Here is a 15,492-nt window from a genome sequence, read left to right on the forward strand (position 1 = left end):
AAATCTTCCAAATTTTGCTTTCGATCAAAAGGTTTATCAAACCACGTCCGAATGACCTGAAATTTTGCACACATATCCCAAATGACACAACAGACCTACTGCATCTTCCGGATCAAAATCTCACTTATCAACCAGAAAACGCCAAAATTCTAATTTCGCCAATTCAAGCCTAAATCTATTCCGAACCTCCAAAACACATTCTGATCACGCTCCTAAGTCCCAAATAACCTCTCCCCCCCTCCCCCCTCCCCCCGAAGCTGTCCGAACCATCGGAACTCACATTCGAGCACTTTAACACATAAGTCAACATCCGGTTGACTTTTCTAACTTAAGCTTCCTCAAAAGAGACTAAGTATTTCAAACCTTACTAAAACCTCTCCGACCCCAAGACAACCAATCTAATCACACATAAAACCGATAAACAAAGCAATAAGAAGCAGAAATGGGGGAAATGGAGCGGTAACTCATGAAACGACCGGCATGGTCATTACATCAGTTGTGCATCGCGTTCGCAAGGTATGTGCTGGGAACACGTAGTATTATTTTGTCGCAGTGTGATTTTGTGCATCGTGATCATGAGGGTACAACTGCAATCGCTTATGGTACCACTGGGCAGTGCATATAAATACTCTATTTCGGACCTTGAGCTCATTTTATCACATTTTGGGTTATGGAGCTCGAATTTAGGCGATCTTGGAGAGGACTTTTACCACATGGATTGGGGTAAAATAATTTTGACTTGATTTTGATTATATTCCAGGATTCCATCTTCGATTTTGGCATTTGATTGATGATTCTAAAAGAAAAATTGAAGGTTTTTGTCTAAACTTTTCTAAAGTGAATAATTGAGTTTTGAACATCGATTCGGAGTCGAATTTGAGTGAAATTAGTATGGTTGGACTCGCATTTGCAGACATACCCTCGAATCTGCGAGTCCGCTTCTGAGGAAGTCCGACCGCACCTGCGATCTCCCACGCTTCCATCCAACTCCACATCTACGGACCACTTAGCGCACATGCGCATCTGCATCTGCGACTCAACTTGTGATCCAGCCTTGCCCAGCCTTCTCCGCTTCTGCATTTCCTTCTTCGCATCTGCTTGCACACAGATGCGGAAAATCTCTCGCATTTGCGGCCTTCTCCAGCTCCAGCCAAAATGTACTTTTGCGACACCGCTTCTGTTGTCATGCGCCTACGGCCAAATCCTCACAGGTACGATTGCACCAGAACCTGCAACCTTCAGCATTTCTTCAAAGTCCCAAAATAATTCGCCAACTATCCGAATCACACCCGAGGCCCCCCGGGCCCCATCCAAATACGCCAACCAGTTGTAAAATATATTACGAACTTACTTGAAGCCTCAAATCACATCGAACAATATCAAAACCACGAATCCCACCCCAATTCAAGCCTAATAAAACTAGTGATCTTCCAACTTCTAAAACTAATGACGAATCACATCAAATCAACTCTGAATGACCTTAAATTTTGCACACTAGTCCTAAATGATACAACGGACCTATTCCATCTCCTGGAATCAAAATCTGAACCCGATATCAACAAAGTCAACTCTCGGTCAAATCTTTCAACCTTCCAAACCTTCAAGTTTCCAACTTTCGCCAAAAAGCATCAAATCGACCTACAGACCTCCAAATAAACATCCAAACATATACCAAATTCCAAAATTACCATATAAAGCTATCGGAACCATCAAGACTCCATCCTAGAGTTGTCTACACAAAAGTCAAACTCCGATCAACTCTTTCAACTTAAGCTTTCAACCTTGGGACTAAGTGTCTCAATTCACTTCGAAACTATCACGGAACCAAACTAACTACTCCGACAAGTCACATGATCACAAATATAGATAGATGAGGCAATAAATAGGGAAACTAGGCTACAATACATAAAATAACCGATTAGGTCGTTACACTCGGTTATTTAGAGATGTGGGTTACTTCTTGAGGTATTTGTGTGCTAATGGAGCATAGATCGTTGGACTCATTTTGGCGGTGCATTTGAGATTAGAAGGGTGGATAAATCTCGAGAAGATTCTAATGATTTCAAGCTTCATATGTGGTATTTGAGGGTTTTTTGAATTTGTATGTGGCTAAGATCTGATATTTGCATTGGAAGGTGTCGAGACTCGCGGTCTCTTGGCTAACCTTGTTAAGAAAGAAACCCCTAGGATATGACTTAATTGCTACGTATTTTAGGTATTGGGGTGGTGTATGTACAAGGTGACAAGAGCATATGCACTTATTAAGTTTATACCATGACCCGGATTATATTGTGATACTTTATGCCTTGTTTTGTTTTTACTATGTGCTCATCTTGATTCATGATTTACTTGGCTTATATGACTACCTTGCTCTCTAACTCATGTTTGAAATCGTTCCTAGGTTTATGATTGTTTATGAAGCCATGGAAGCTCATTCTTGATATGTTGAATCATCTGTAGTCATATTGAAATTCTATGAACACATATCCGTATGATTTTTAATAAGTTTTTGTGCATCTTTTATCTATAATTTTTGGATATATGCATATATATATATATATGTTGGATACTTTTTTCGGACTGGAATTGTGGCACAAGAGGTAAGATCGTGTGGAGAAAATACAATTATGAACACATGATATGATAAACGGATATTTGATTATTAGTGATGCTATTAAGATACTTTTTGCGCTTAGATTAGGATTCGTCCCTCCGGAGTCAGGTGATTATCCATATTACCTCTCATACGGAGAAAATGCAATTATGGCGCACATGATATGATAAATAGATATTCGATTATGAGTGATGCTATTAAGATCCTCTTTGTGCTTGGATTAGGATTCGTCCCTCCGAAGTCAGGTGATTACCCATATTACTTTGGGCCCTGTGAGTGTGGTCGATACATGAATTGTGTATCGAGACGATACATGAATTTTATATCGGGTTATGGTGATACATGGATTGTGTATCTTGGTACATGGATCTTGTACCAATTTGAGCAGCATAGCTATCTTTAACTCATTTAGAAGTATTCATTAGCTGCTAATTATTCATGAGACCTATATATGTTAGTTAGGAACCGAAAACTCTCATTTGTTGAAGCGGAGCCCTCAACTCCGTTAATTGAGCATGTTATCTGTAAATACTATATCTGAGCAATGTTATGATTAACTCTTGTACTGGAAAAACATGCCTTATACTCTTGACTATTAATATCCTTGATACTTGGTTATTTCTAAGATTATTTATCGTTCTGTTCTAGTAGTGTTGTTATATTTGTGTTGCAAGTATTTGGTTGCATCTAGTTTCACCACTACTTCTTCGAGGTTAGATTTGATACTTACTGAGTACCAACTGTGGTATAATCATACTACACTTATGCACATGTTTTGTGCAGATTCTCAGGATGGTGCTAGCGGAGCTTGAGCTTAGAGGTTGCATCAGAGACTTAGGGTGAGCTGCATTCCAAAGACTTAGGGTGAGTTGCATTCCATAGATTCTTTTTGCAGTGCCGAGTCCCCGTACTTTTTATCAATTCCTGTCTCTTTTGTTATTTCAGAAAAATAGGTTATATATTCAGACGTGTTCTATTTATGTAGTTGCTCGTGAGCTCATACCACCTAGTTCTTAGGGGATTGTACCATATTGGCTGTGTTTAGGCCGTGTTATGACTATACTAGATATTGTTACTATTTTGAAACTATTCTATCTTTTACAATGATATAAATTGTTAATTAAAGAAGTTTGGATTATGTTTTGTGATTGTCAGTTGGCTTGCTTAGAAAGTACGGCTAGGCATCATCACGACCTAAGGGAGAATTTTGGGTCATGACATGGCCTTGTCTGCATTTATGAATAGGTTCTGGTATTCTAATTGTGTATTCGTATATAATTATAAATTGTACAGATTTATCATATGAGTATCATTGGTGATTCTTGCCACTACCTCTGAGGCTAGTCGTGATACTTACTGGTAAATAGGGTCGGTTGTACTCATACTATATTATGCACTTAATTATGCAAATCTAGGTGTGAGACCTAGTTGAGTGCTGATCACGGTTGCTGCTACTTTTGAGAGACGAGGTAGAGTTGCATTCCGATCGTAGTCCTTGACGTCTCTTTTTATTTCTATTACTGTTATTGTTTTAAGACAGTATATTGTATTATCTGATTCATATTCTTGTAATAGAGCTCATGATTATGTATTACCAGTTCTGGGGGATTTATGTAGTAACACGGTCTTTATCTATGTTTATTTGACTCTTAGACTTATATATTCTGTAAATCGTTATTCTGTTTCATTATTGCTTTATGTTTGTCTTGCCTAGCAAGTGGGTTAGGCGCCATCATAACCGGTGGTGATTTCGGGTCGTGACAGTCAGGTTGATGTAAAGTTTGAGTCTTTATCATGCACAGACATTTTAGAATCATGTAGAAGTATTCTTGTAAAATCTACTTGATGTATATCACTTTTTATATGCGGATTTGGTGCATTGGTTTATGCGTTTGGTCAAGTTATCTATGAAAGCATGCTTATTACGGAGTATCTTTAACTGTGCACCTTATTATTTATATCTGTTATTTTCTAGTCGCTTCACTTTATTTTGTATGCTTATAAATTGCACAAGTTATAAAAAGTGAGTATCTTTTGTCAACACATCGCTACTACTTTGTTGAGGTTAGTATATATTTATTATTATACTCATACAACACTTTTGCATATTTTTGTGCAGATTCTGATATTGATATAGCGATACTCAGGGGAGAATTTAGGAGCTACTTGAAGACTTCGTGGTGAGTTGTTCTGTTTGATCGATCCGTAGTGCCTCAGAGTCACCTTTTATTATTATTATTATTATTATTATTATTATTATTATTATTATTATTGTTGTTGTTGTTGTTGTTGTTGTTGTTGTTGTTGTTGTTGTTGTTGTTGTTGTTGTTGTTGTTATATATTCCTATTTTTTGTTTGATTAAAAATTCAAGTCGACATTCAACCTCGAACCAGCTCGACTCGTAGTCGACCTAAGTAAATCGTAACCAAGGCAGTCGATTACAAAAAATAACATTCAAAGGAAAAATAAGAAGTTCAAGGATAGAAAACAAAAGTATTATCATTGCAAAATGTCATCTTACAAGGGTCAAACAAGTGCCCGCAAAAAAAAAGAGAACAAAAGTACCGAGAAAAGCACACTATTCGGCCGCAGCTCCCCCATCACCATCACCACTGACGCCCTCGCCATTTGAGTATTCGTCGTCGTACCAAGCATCTGGCTCAAGCTCGTCCAAATCCTCTTTGTCATTATCTATCCCGGGCGTACTGGGATTATAGCCGCAAGCGGCACGAGGTGCACGTGCGTTAACACGAGCATCCTTAAACTCCACCTCAGAAGCTTTTTCGGCCGCCATCAAACCCCTGTATGTGTCAAGATGAGCCTCAGCATGGACCCACTTCTCGTACAAGTCTCGTGGGACGTTGGGATAAGTGGAAGAATGAGAAGTAGACGACTGAGCCTGCTGCTGCCCTTTCTCGGCCTTGAGGACGGATCTCTGCTCGTTCAAATCTAGGACTTCTCCTTCCAGTCCACCTATCCGCTCTTCGAGCCTTGCCTCTTTAAAAGCAGAAGTCTCTGCTTCACTAGCCCGCTCCGATCTGAGGATGCAGAGGGTAACCGCTAGAGCCGCCGCCTCCGCCACAACAGATAGCTCTCTCAATTCGCTCCAACTCCATAGCTTTGGTAACCAGCTCATCCCTTAAGCCGTTAGACCTAGTTTCACTCTGCTCAAGCTCGACCCGTAAGGACGTCACCTGAGCTTGGAGGTCAACGCACTCGGCCATGACCCCCTTTCTCACCCCAAGCTTATTGTTTTTGGTCCTTAACGTCTCTTCGAGCTCGTTGCACCTGTCGATAACCCTCATGAGCACATCATCCTTCTCCTTCAACTCCTCACCTTTCTGTCTTAGCTCGTCACAAAGAGTTTGGAACAAAGCGTCCTCACTAAGCATGCGGACCAGGGCCCGGTGTTTCGTACAGCACTCTCTGTATTTTGACTCCATATTCTTATAGAGAGCCGTCCTCTTCTCCTCTTGACGGGTGCTCTCAATCTCTAGGATGAGAGTCTGATAAACAAACGAAGAAGGGTCAGCAAAGGCAAATAACGTAAAGGAAAGAAGAAATTAAAACGCTAAGAGAGAACTTACTCGTAGGGCCATCCCGGAAATGCCTAATGATAGGTCCACATCCTTCAACGTCTACAAGGTCATGTTCTCGGAGTCCGCACATGGGGGCCAAAGTTGAAACCACACGCTCCGAGTTGACCAACAAGTTGAAATCCACGGGATGACAATATTCCGAGTGGATCCCTCGTCCTCACCTCCACTCGAGTAAATATCTCCTCGAAAGTATGCACCTCCTCAGGGTCGATATCAGAACCGGACCCGTCATCCTCCACAACGATCATTTTTCCTCTACCACCAGCAGACGAAGAGCCAATCTCGGCAGCCCCTGGAAACCCCTTTCCACAGCAGCCTCTGCCGTCTCCAACAGCCTATCTTCTGCGATAATCTCTGGTAGGGGAGCGATCCCCACAGTTGAAGGGCACGCCGCTTCCACGTCTACAATTATTGCCCGCTCAGGTGTGGCCACGGCATCTACTCGTCGCCTTTTCAATGTCGCCATTTTCTCCTCGCTAGGAGAAGATTCGTCTATTAAATGAAATACCGGGAAGGTCGGGACCTCCATTGATGGAATGGCCGTTTGACGGCGAGGTTCGCTTAATATCAGAGTCTGGGAAGAAGTATTACGCACATACTCGGCCAACACAAACTGTATCCCAGCCGAAGCAACTACCTGGCAAAATGCGGGGTCAGGAGCCTTGGCCTTCTTAGAAGTTCTCCGACCTGGCATTAAACGAAAACCATAAGCGGCAAAAAGAAATGCACCAGAGCAAGAGCAAAATAGTTATAAAGGCGAAACTCGACTTACCGATCGAAGGCTTGAACCCGAAACTCTTGTTAAAGGACGCCTAGTCACGGATCCCTGCGGTGTGAGGCAAGACGCGGGCCACCCAGTCACTGATATCAGCGATCAAAGAAGGGGGATGCCTCTCGGCTACAAAAAGAAAAACAACGTAATAAGTCACGAAACACTAAGAGAAGGGAAAGAACGTATTACTCCAAATAATGACACTTACGACAAAAATTCCATTGTTCAGGAAATTTGCTAGGGTTCGCCACCACGTGCTCGGTTTTGATGAAGAAGTAATGGGCCTAAAATCGGCGGTTCGTCCTATCATCCATCCCCGCCACCAATCCTTTGGTTCCGCGATGGCGGAGGTAAATCATCATGCCCCTATGAAAGCTCGGTACGAAGAGATGTAGTAGATGGCAGATAGAGACTTCACAGCCGGCCAGCTCTGCAAACTTTGCCAACATAAGGAAGACCTTGTAAAGGTAGGGAGAAAGCTCTGCCGGGCAGATGTTGTAGTAGCGGTAGAACTCCTCTACCGATGGAGGAAGAGGAAGAGAATAGCCTATCTAGAACAGGTAGGTGTAAAACGCACAATACCTAGGTCGGTGAACTTGAACCACATCATTTCCGGTCGAAACCAGGTCAATGTGGGCAAGAATGACATTTTTGGTCCTAAAGGCGACGAGGTACTTCGCCTCTATCTCAAATTTCGCAGGCTCCGGTTCATGGGCGGGTTCCTTAGAGAAGTCGGACCTAAAAGTAGGGTTACGAGGAACGATCTCCTCCATAGTGGGGAAGTTCTCATCCTCTATAACCGCTGATTCTCTACCACCAAAAGGCATGTCCACCGATAATGGAGTAGGGTCAGAGATCGTCTCAGCGTTGGGGTCACGTTAGCCATTTTTCGTTAATATGTATACGGTGGAATAGAAAAGGAAGAAAGGGTGACAGCGGTTGCAGTTGCAGAGAGCAAGAACACAAGAAGAAGAAAAGGAAGCGAGTGCAAGGTTGAAGAAATCAGAGAATGCAAAAGTTCCATTGAGAAGTTTTCCCCTCTTTATTTATAGACATCAGAGGCGTTCGAATCGATGCAAGCAACCGCCAGTTGCCCTAGAAACGAAACGACAGGAGCTCGAGGAACGAGGCAACACATCGGAAAAATGCGCAATGATGACGCATGCATCTCAATGTCACCCTGCACCAGCCCCATGACCCACGACTCTCAGAGCGACACATTATTATTTTGGCTACGGACACCTCTACTCGATCACCAGACCAACATTTTTTCCTAAGTTGCCAACTGATAAAGTCCGCTCATCGGGGCCGACCAGAAGACGAACTCGACAAGCGGGGGGACTAACTGTATGAGTCAAAATCCGGCTTAGGAAGTTAGGCGTGGAAAGATCATTAATTGAGAAGACTGTGTTTCGATTTGGGCGGCCAGGCCGAGGTCGACCAAATCCCAACAATGAGTAGTCGCTGAGCAAGTCATTGAAGTCGAGGTCGAGTGGCGAAGAGTAAGAACAACGGCTAGTGTAGTCTTGGAACTAGCAACAAGAATATTCCCTTGAATATTCTCTTTGTTGTACTTTTTTAGAATTTTAGAGAACATCCCATATAAATAGAAAAGGAGAGAGAAGAAAAGGGAGGCGCGAGATTCATTCTGAGAAAAACTATTGTAAGAAGTTGACTCTTGAGAGAAAATACAAAAGTTCACCTTTCCATAGTGACTGGTTTTGTCGATTATTCTTCTTTTCTACTCACACGATCCAAGAAAATATTGTTCATTTTCTTATTATTGCCACACTTTGTTGTCAGGAGGAAGAATCTTCCACATCATTCAATATTTGGGTGAAGCGTTCTTCCTATTTACACTTATTGCCATTTTCCATATTTATTGCTCATCATTCATTCTTCATTTATTCTCAAAAGCGTGTATTTAATAATCTGATAACCGATTCCGCACATTAAGTAGACGATACCATTCAAACACTTAGCTAGATCTAAGAATTATTATGCTTGACTAGGATTCACCTTTCACCTTATTTATCTTTTGATTAGTTTAACAAAGAGTGCTATACTTTTTGATCAAACACTATGTCGTTTTAGATTTATTACTATTTATCTATGATTTTAATTGAGTTTGATATTGAAACCCTATTTTAGCATGTTGATCTTTGTTATTTTATGTGTTTGGTTCGCCTAGCCGACATGTTAGGTGTCACTACAACACCAGTGAAATTTTAAGTCATGATATATCGAGTACTAGCTACACCCCTCTTTTTGGTATAAAAAGCCTAGTGTTATGTGTAGATTTACTTTTTTTTCCCAAACCCAACTCTACAGTAGCTTTATTCATATTTCTTATTGAAATTCGATGTGTTTAGTATGATGAAAGTTTGTCTAATTGATTCGGTTATCAGAAAATATTTTCATTCGTCAAATGGGAAACAGACTTCCCTTTTAGACGAATATTGGTTGTTTTTTTTTTTGCAATTATCTCAATTTTTTATTTCATATTATTGGTTCCAACTAACAATTAAATATAATATTAGTTTTTAGTACTTACCAATTTCAACAAGTACACTCTTCGACTATCCTCCTCTTCTTCTAGACTTCCACTCCCTCCACGTGCATATTGTTTCAGAAAGTTCATTCATTCAAAATTTTCATAAAATGGTTAGCAGCTTTAGAAGAATATTGGTTTCAACTAAGTTAGCTTTAAGGTTTGGCAGTGGCAAGGGCAAAATTTTATTCGCACCACGTATTTACACTAAATTATATCAATTTATCATGATCAAGTAATTTTATTAGGTAAAAATATGTATTAGTTAATTATGATTACGTGAAATTAGTTTATTTACAAACAAATATCATACCCTATTAGTTTGATGTAAACACCTGGTGCGGCGCAGATAAATTGTATCCGTAACAAAAGCAAGCCAAGAAGCTAGTTTTAGGGGAATAAAAGATGGGAGGCATTTCCAGGACATTAGTACAGTCGTAGGGGAATAAAATGGCTAGTTTTACGATCAGGTAAAGGTGTAGTATAGTTGCTCTGATGGTAAGCAAACTCCACTTCCAACCAAGAGGTTGTGAGTTTGAGTCTCCCCAAAAGCAAGGTGGGAAGTTCTTGGGGGGAAGAATGACGGGGGTCTATTTGGAAACAACCTCTCTACCCTCAATAAATTTAAAATTGGATCTCACAAAATCTGACTCCCGAAAAAGACAAAATCGAATTGATAGATTGATTCATTCTTTTATTTAGCCTGATCCAATATTAACTTGAAAATCTATTTAATTCGATTTAATATTAATAAAAATAAGTTGAATTAAACTAAAATAAACGATAATATGTAGACAACTCTATTTTTTTTGGTTTTCCACTTGGTGTCCGGTATCCGTATTTGAGCCCGACTATATCCTGATTCGCGCCGCGTAAGGCTCCATTCGGGGGAAGCGCTCCTTACTAAGGAATTTTCCATACCCAGGACTCGAACTCGAGACTTTTGGTCAAGGGAAGAGCAGTCTCATCCACTGCACTTCATCCTTTGGTGGTACGCAGACAACTCTATTGTTTGTGTGTCTGTTAGTCATATTTGATTCTATATTTCGCTTTCGCCCTTTGGGCTTTAAATCAATTGGATTCTTCTATAGCCTCAACATTTCCTTTAATTAATATTCCTTCTGTGTCATGAGAATTTGGCACTGAGTTTGAGATTACGAGTGAAAAAAAAAAGACTTTTGAAATTTACTATCTTAAAAATACAATGAGATTTTTGTAGTTCTAAAGATATATCATTAAGGATAAATTAAGAAAATTAAAGTTAAATTATTTTTACCTATAAAAAGATGTTATTTATTATTTTTGGATGGACTAATAAAAAAATTGTGTCACATAAAATAAAAAACTGAGGGGTACATTCATGCAGATTTTATTGTTTCTCAATAATGAAGCAGAACTGAACACATGATATATATGTTGAAATTAATGAACTAGTGATTTCATTTGTTAAATGTTAGTTATAGATTTTCATGTAAATTGAAGTTCTTTGTTTCTTATACATTACTTTCTATATATAACGTGCAGATATAATTACATATTTGGTTGCACATGCATATTTATAACTAATTTACTCATCATAATTATCGAATTACCAAATGAAGTAAGTTTATTTCATAAATTTCAACTAAGCTAACAGCGGAGCTGGCCACATCACTTCATTTGCATAAACACTGGTCCTAAAACCGAATGAAATAACTACTTTGCATACCTAATGCATCATAGAATTAAAAGTATTTCTGGTTGCTCTTACTGCATCCTTATTTATTTCATCACTTTTGATTTCTTTAATCAGATAATTATAGGAAAAAAATTAGAAATTTAATATGTAGAGTTAACATATTAACCAAAAAGTAGTTTATATTATAAGGGAAAAAGTCCAAGTTATCACTGCATTTTGCGAAATAGTTTATATTTATTCTCCGTTAACAATTGAGGTCAATCATTACCTTTGCTATTACGAAAATGGCACATAGTTGCCGTTATTCCTAGATGAAAAAGTATTAGAATTTAATTAACATCTAAACTCTTTAATTAGCACTTATGTCCGCCACATGTCTATTTTTTATTTTAACGTAACCCACCCTTTTATCCAAACCACTCGTCGTTCCACAACCATTGTTAACACACCAGTGGAGCCACTTTACTCATTGTTCCCATAAAAAACGCTTTAAAATAACAAACGATAACTAGCGTGAGAGATTCCTCCGACCACCAGCTTACTAGATTGCTACCATTTCCTTCCTCTTCCATTACAAAATCTCTACCATTTCAATCGCCAGAAAAATTAATAGTGAACCACCACATATCTCCCTCTTTATTCTCATATTTCAATCGCCACTAAAGGAGTATATTAACTCTGTCCGTGAGAGACAGAGTTAATATAGTCCTTTTGGGTCATGGGTTTAAGTTAAGCCACGCCATTAGACACGTAACTTATTTTTGGAGTTAATTATTATTTCAATTAGAGATTAATAATTCTGTCTGGGAATAAGAATAATTATGCATCACTTTATAATGGCGAGGGTATAATTAACCGCAACTTTTAACGTAAACATTGTACGGGGCGCCCTATTTGGTCGCCCCCATTTAACTTATACTCATTTTTTTTTAAAAAGTTTTAATTTGTAATCACTTTTTAAACAACTTCAACCCCCGTTTTCCTCCTCCTTCTCCTTCTTCGTTTTCTTCTTCTTCTTCTTCTTCTTCTTTCTTCTGTTGTTGATGGTGTTGCTATGAAACTTCAGTTCATGGGGATGATTGTCATAACTATGTTTATCTGATTATTTAAAAATAAATTATAAATAACTTTCTAAAGTAAGTACGTGCATGTATGTAAATATAAGTCCATTTCCTTTAATTCACATTCTATTATTTATTTTTTGGATTCAGCTATGTACATTATCAATGTATTAACCTGTTGTGCTAAATCATTATCTAGTTTTTTTAAGTTACTAATTCTACTTATGATAAACTTATTATCTGTACAAAAAATAAATTACATGAAAGCATAAAACATGCTGAAATTCAGCAAATATAGAACAAAGCTTCAGCTAAAACATGATGAAGTTCAGCAAATATAGAACAAAGCTTCAGCTAAAACATGATGAAGTTCAGCAAATAGAGAACAAAACTTCAGCTACCAGAATGCTTAAGTTTAGCAATTACAAACAAAAACTTCATCAAATAGAGAACAAAACTTCAGTTACTATGCTTAAGTTCAGCAATTACAAACAAAAACTTCAGCAAATAGAGAACAAAACTTCAGCTACTATGCTTAAATTCAGGAATTACAAACAAAAACTTCAGCACACTTGGTTCAGCAATTTTTGCTACTTCAGGCCCGTCTACTAGAATACTGAAGTTTTGCGTGATTTCCTTTGCTACTTCAGGCTCGTATGCTGAAGTTACGCGAAAAAGTGGGTACGCTTGTAATTTTTTTTGCAAAGCGGGCACAAGTTAAAACGTGACCCAAGAAGCGCGTATAGATGCAAATGCCCCACTTTTAACGGAGGACAATATAAAGGAAGAATTACAGCTTTTGTCACTTGGCCCAAGAGCCCAATCTAAAATGCCCTAGGTTAAAGTTCTTACCCGATTTGGCCCAGGTTGTAGAAAATTTGAAAGAAACTTTTCAACCTTTAGCCCATTATTGAAGACACGCTTCTAGGTTTTTTTTCTTTTCTTCTTTCTTTTTTCCCAAAATACTCAATCTCTCCCCTCTCGCCGCTCTCTTCTTTCTCCCTAAAAATTATAGAATTATTTTGTACACACTCGTGTTAATTGCTTTTGAGCACAAGGGCTCTTTAATCCTCACATTCTATGTCAATTAGGTTTCGAATTTTGTGTTAATTGATGAAAAGAGGTTAAGGAACCACAATAAATTTGGCCTATCGGTCTGGAAACTATTAGATCTAGCTTGAAATTATCAGATCTTGCCTAGAAGAGCATCTCCGACGACGTCGTCTTGTATTTTCTTATTTTTCTCAGTTTTTATATCATCCTTTGCTAGTGGTGAAGCCCATATTTGAATGCCAAAACCTCGTCGGGAAAATTCAACACCAGCAACCACCTAAAAATACAAAGTAGTGATGGATAGAAGATGTTTCTAGTGTAAATTTTGTATGGGTAATGTTTATACACACTTATACAATATTATATAAGAATGTATAAGTATGTATATCTGTGTACAATATTGTATAAATTATTTATGTTTTTAATATATAAGTGTGTATATACATTGTACATGTATAATAGGCATCCATGGAAGTTTGACACTTTCTTCTCTTTTCTTCTTTGTCTTATTTTTCTGGTATACATTATTAGAGATTGTATATACAAGCTTATACAAAATTATACATAATTATACGCATGCAGTTAAATCCAAAATTGAAATTTTCATACGTTCAATTTTTATTTTTTCTCGAACAATCTATGTATAAATCGACTTTCTTGTTGATTTATCTCCCAAATCATGTGCAACAATTTTTCAAATTTCATTTTTATTTTTGCTATTTGAAATCTGAAAAAGAATAAAATTTAATGTTCTCGAGTTGCATTATATATTAATTTGCTTTTTTGTAGATGAAATATAAGTTACCCAATTTTCGTGCTTGAAGATCTGTTGAACAAAAAATAATAAGAAAAATGCTCAATTTTCATACTTTGGCCTCTTGTTAATGGGCTACAGATTTGCAAAATTGTAACTGGATTATTCTGCTGTAATGTATGTGGGTGGACTGTATTTTTGTGTAATTCTGCCAAATATAAATCATTATGAAAAGTATAAAGATAAATTTTAGATCTTTTCCCATAAAATTGTAAAAATAGATTAGTACAATAGGTAAGTTGATGAAGGGTGTGTTTGGTAAGAAGGAAAATATTGGTTGGCTTAAATGTTTTGAAAACATTTTCCTTATGAACTCATTTCCTCCAACTGGAGGAAAATGTTTTCCTTTATCAAGAGAAGGGAAAATATTTTCCAAAACTCCTTCTCAATCTTCCTCACCCTTACCAACTCACTGCACCCCCTCTCTCCAAAAAAGGCTTCTTTTTTTTTTCAAATTTTCAGTTTTTTCGTTACCACTCACCCTATTACCCCTCTACCCCAACCCCAACCCCATCCCCGCTCCCATAAAAAAATTAATTTTTTTTACCTTATTTGTTTTTTAATATTTTCAATTTCTATTTTTTCGTTTTTCTGCCCTCCCCCACCCCCCCACCCCCCAAAGCTTTTTCTTTTAAATATATTTTTTTTAGTTTTTTTATTTATCGGTTTAAAGATTCAAAATTTTACAAGTTTCAAAGTTATGAGTTCAGAGATTTATGTGTTTGGAAGTTTACGGGTTTGAAATTCCACGATTTCGAAAGTTTAGCGGTTCGAAAGTTTATGAAATTTGTGGGTTCAGAGGTTGTTGGTTTGAAAGTTTATGACTTCATGTTTATTATATTTAAATTATTTATGAATACTCTTGAGAAGTCATTTTCCTTAATTTGCGTACCAAACACCGGAAATAAATAAGATTACTACTTTGTATTGGGAAAAATTAAGTTTATATATAGAATTCATTATAAGATGACACGTCATGACACGTGCACCAGTTAAAGAGGAACAAGTGATGAAGAATAATCAAAGAGGCACGAGCTTCAACAGGCACGGACAGTCATTCAGATAAAAGGCAAGGAAGGCAGGTGCTCGAACCTCTTTATGACGGAAGAGAATGAATCTGATAGAAAATAAGGAACAGATACGAACTATTGGGCATTAAATACAGAAACGTTAAGGAATCTGTATTGAATCAAATATGATTTTTGATTGTAACATTACATTAAATGTCATTAATTGACAATAATGGCTCAATTATGGAAGAAACGAAACGTACCACTTAGAAATAGCTATAAAAGGAGAAGATTGATCATTTGTAAGGATACAAAATATCACCGAAATATACTGATTTA

General features: G+C 37.7%; 1 long non-coding RNA gene across 1 annotated transcript; it reads left to right on the forward strand.

Annotated features, from left to right (window-relative positions):
* Positions 1-3,198: 3,198 nt before the first annotated feature.
* Positions 3,199-15,474, forward strand: LOC138877126 (uncharacterized). The gene is made up of 3 exons (XR_011402450.1): positions 3,199-3,478; positions 4,734-4,794; positions 15,136-15,474. It is a non-coding gene; the product is annotated as an uncharacterized lncRNA (long non-coding RNA).
* Positions 15,475-15,492: the final 18 nt, after the last annotated feature.

This window comes from Nicotiana sylvestris, chromosome 9 (assembly GCF_000393655.2).
Source record: "Nicotiana sylvestris chromosome 9, ASM39365v2, whole genome shotgun sequence".
In the NCBI taxonomy this organism is placed as follows: domain Eukaryota; kingdom Viridiplantae; phylum Streptophyta; class Magnoliopsida; order Solanales; family Solanaceae; genus Nicotiana; species Nicotiana sylvestris.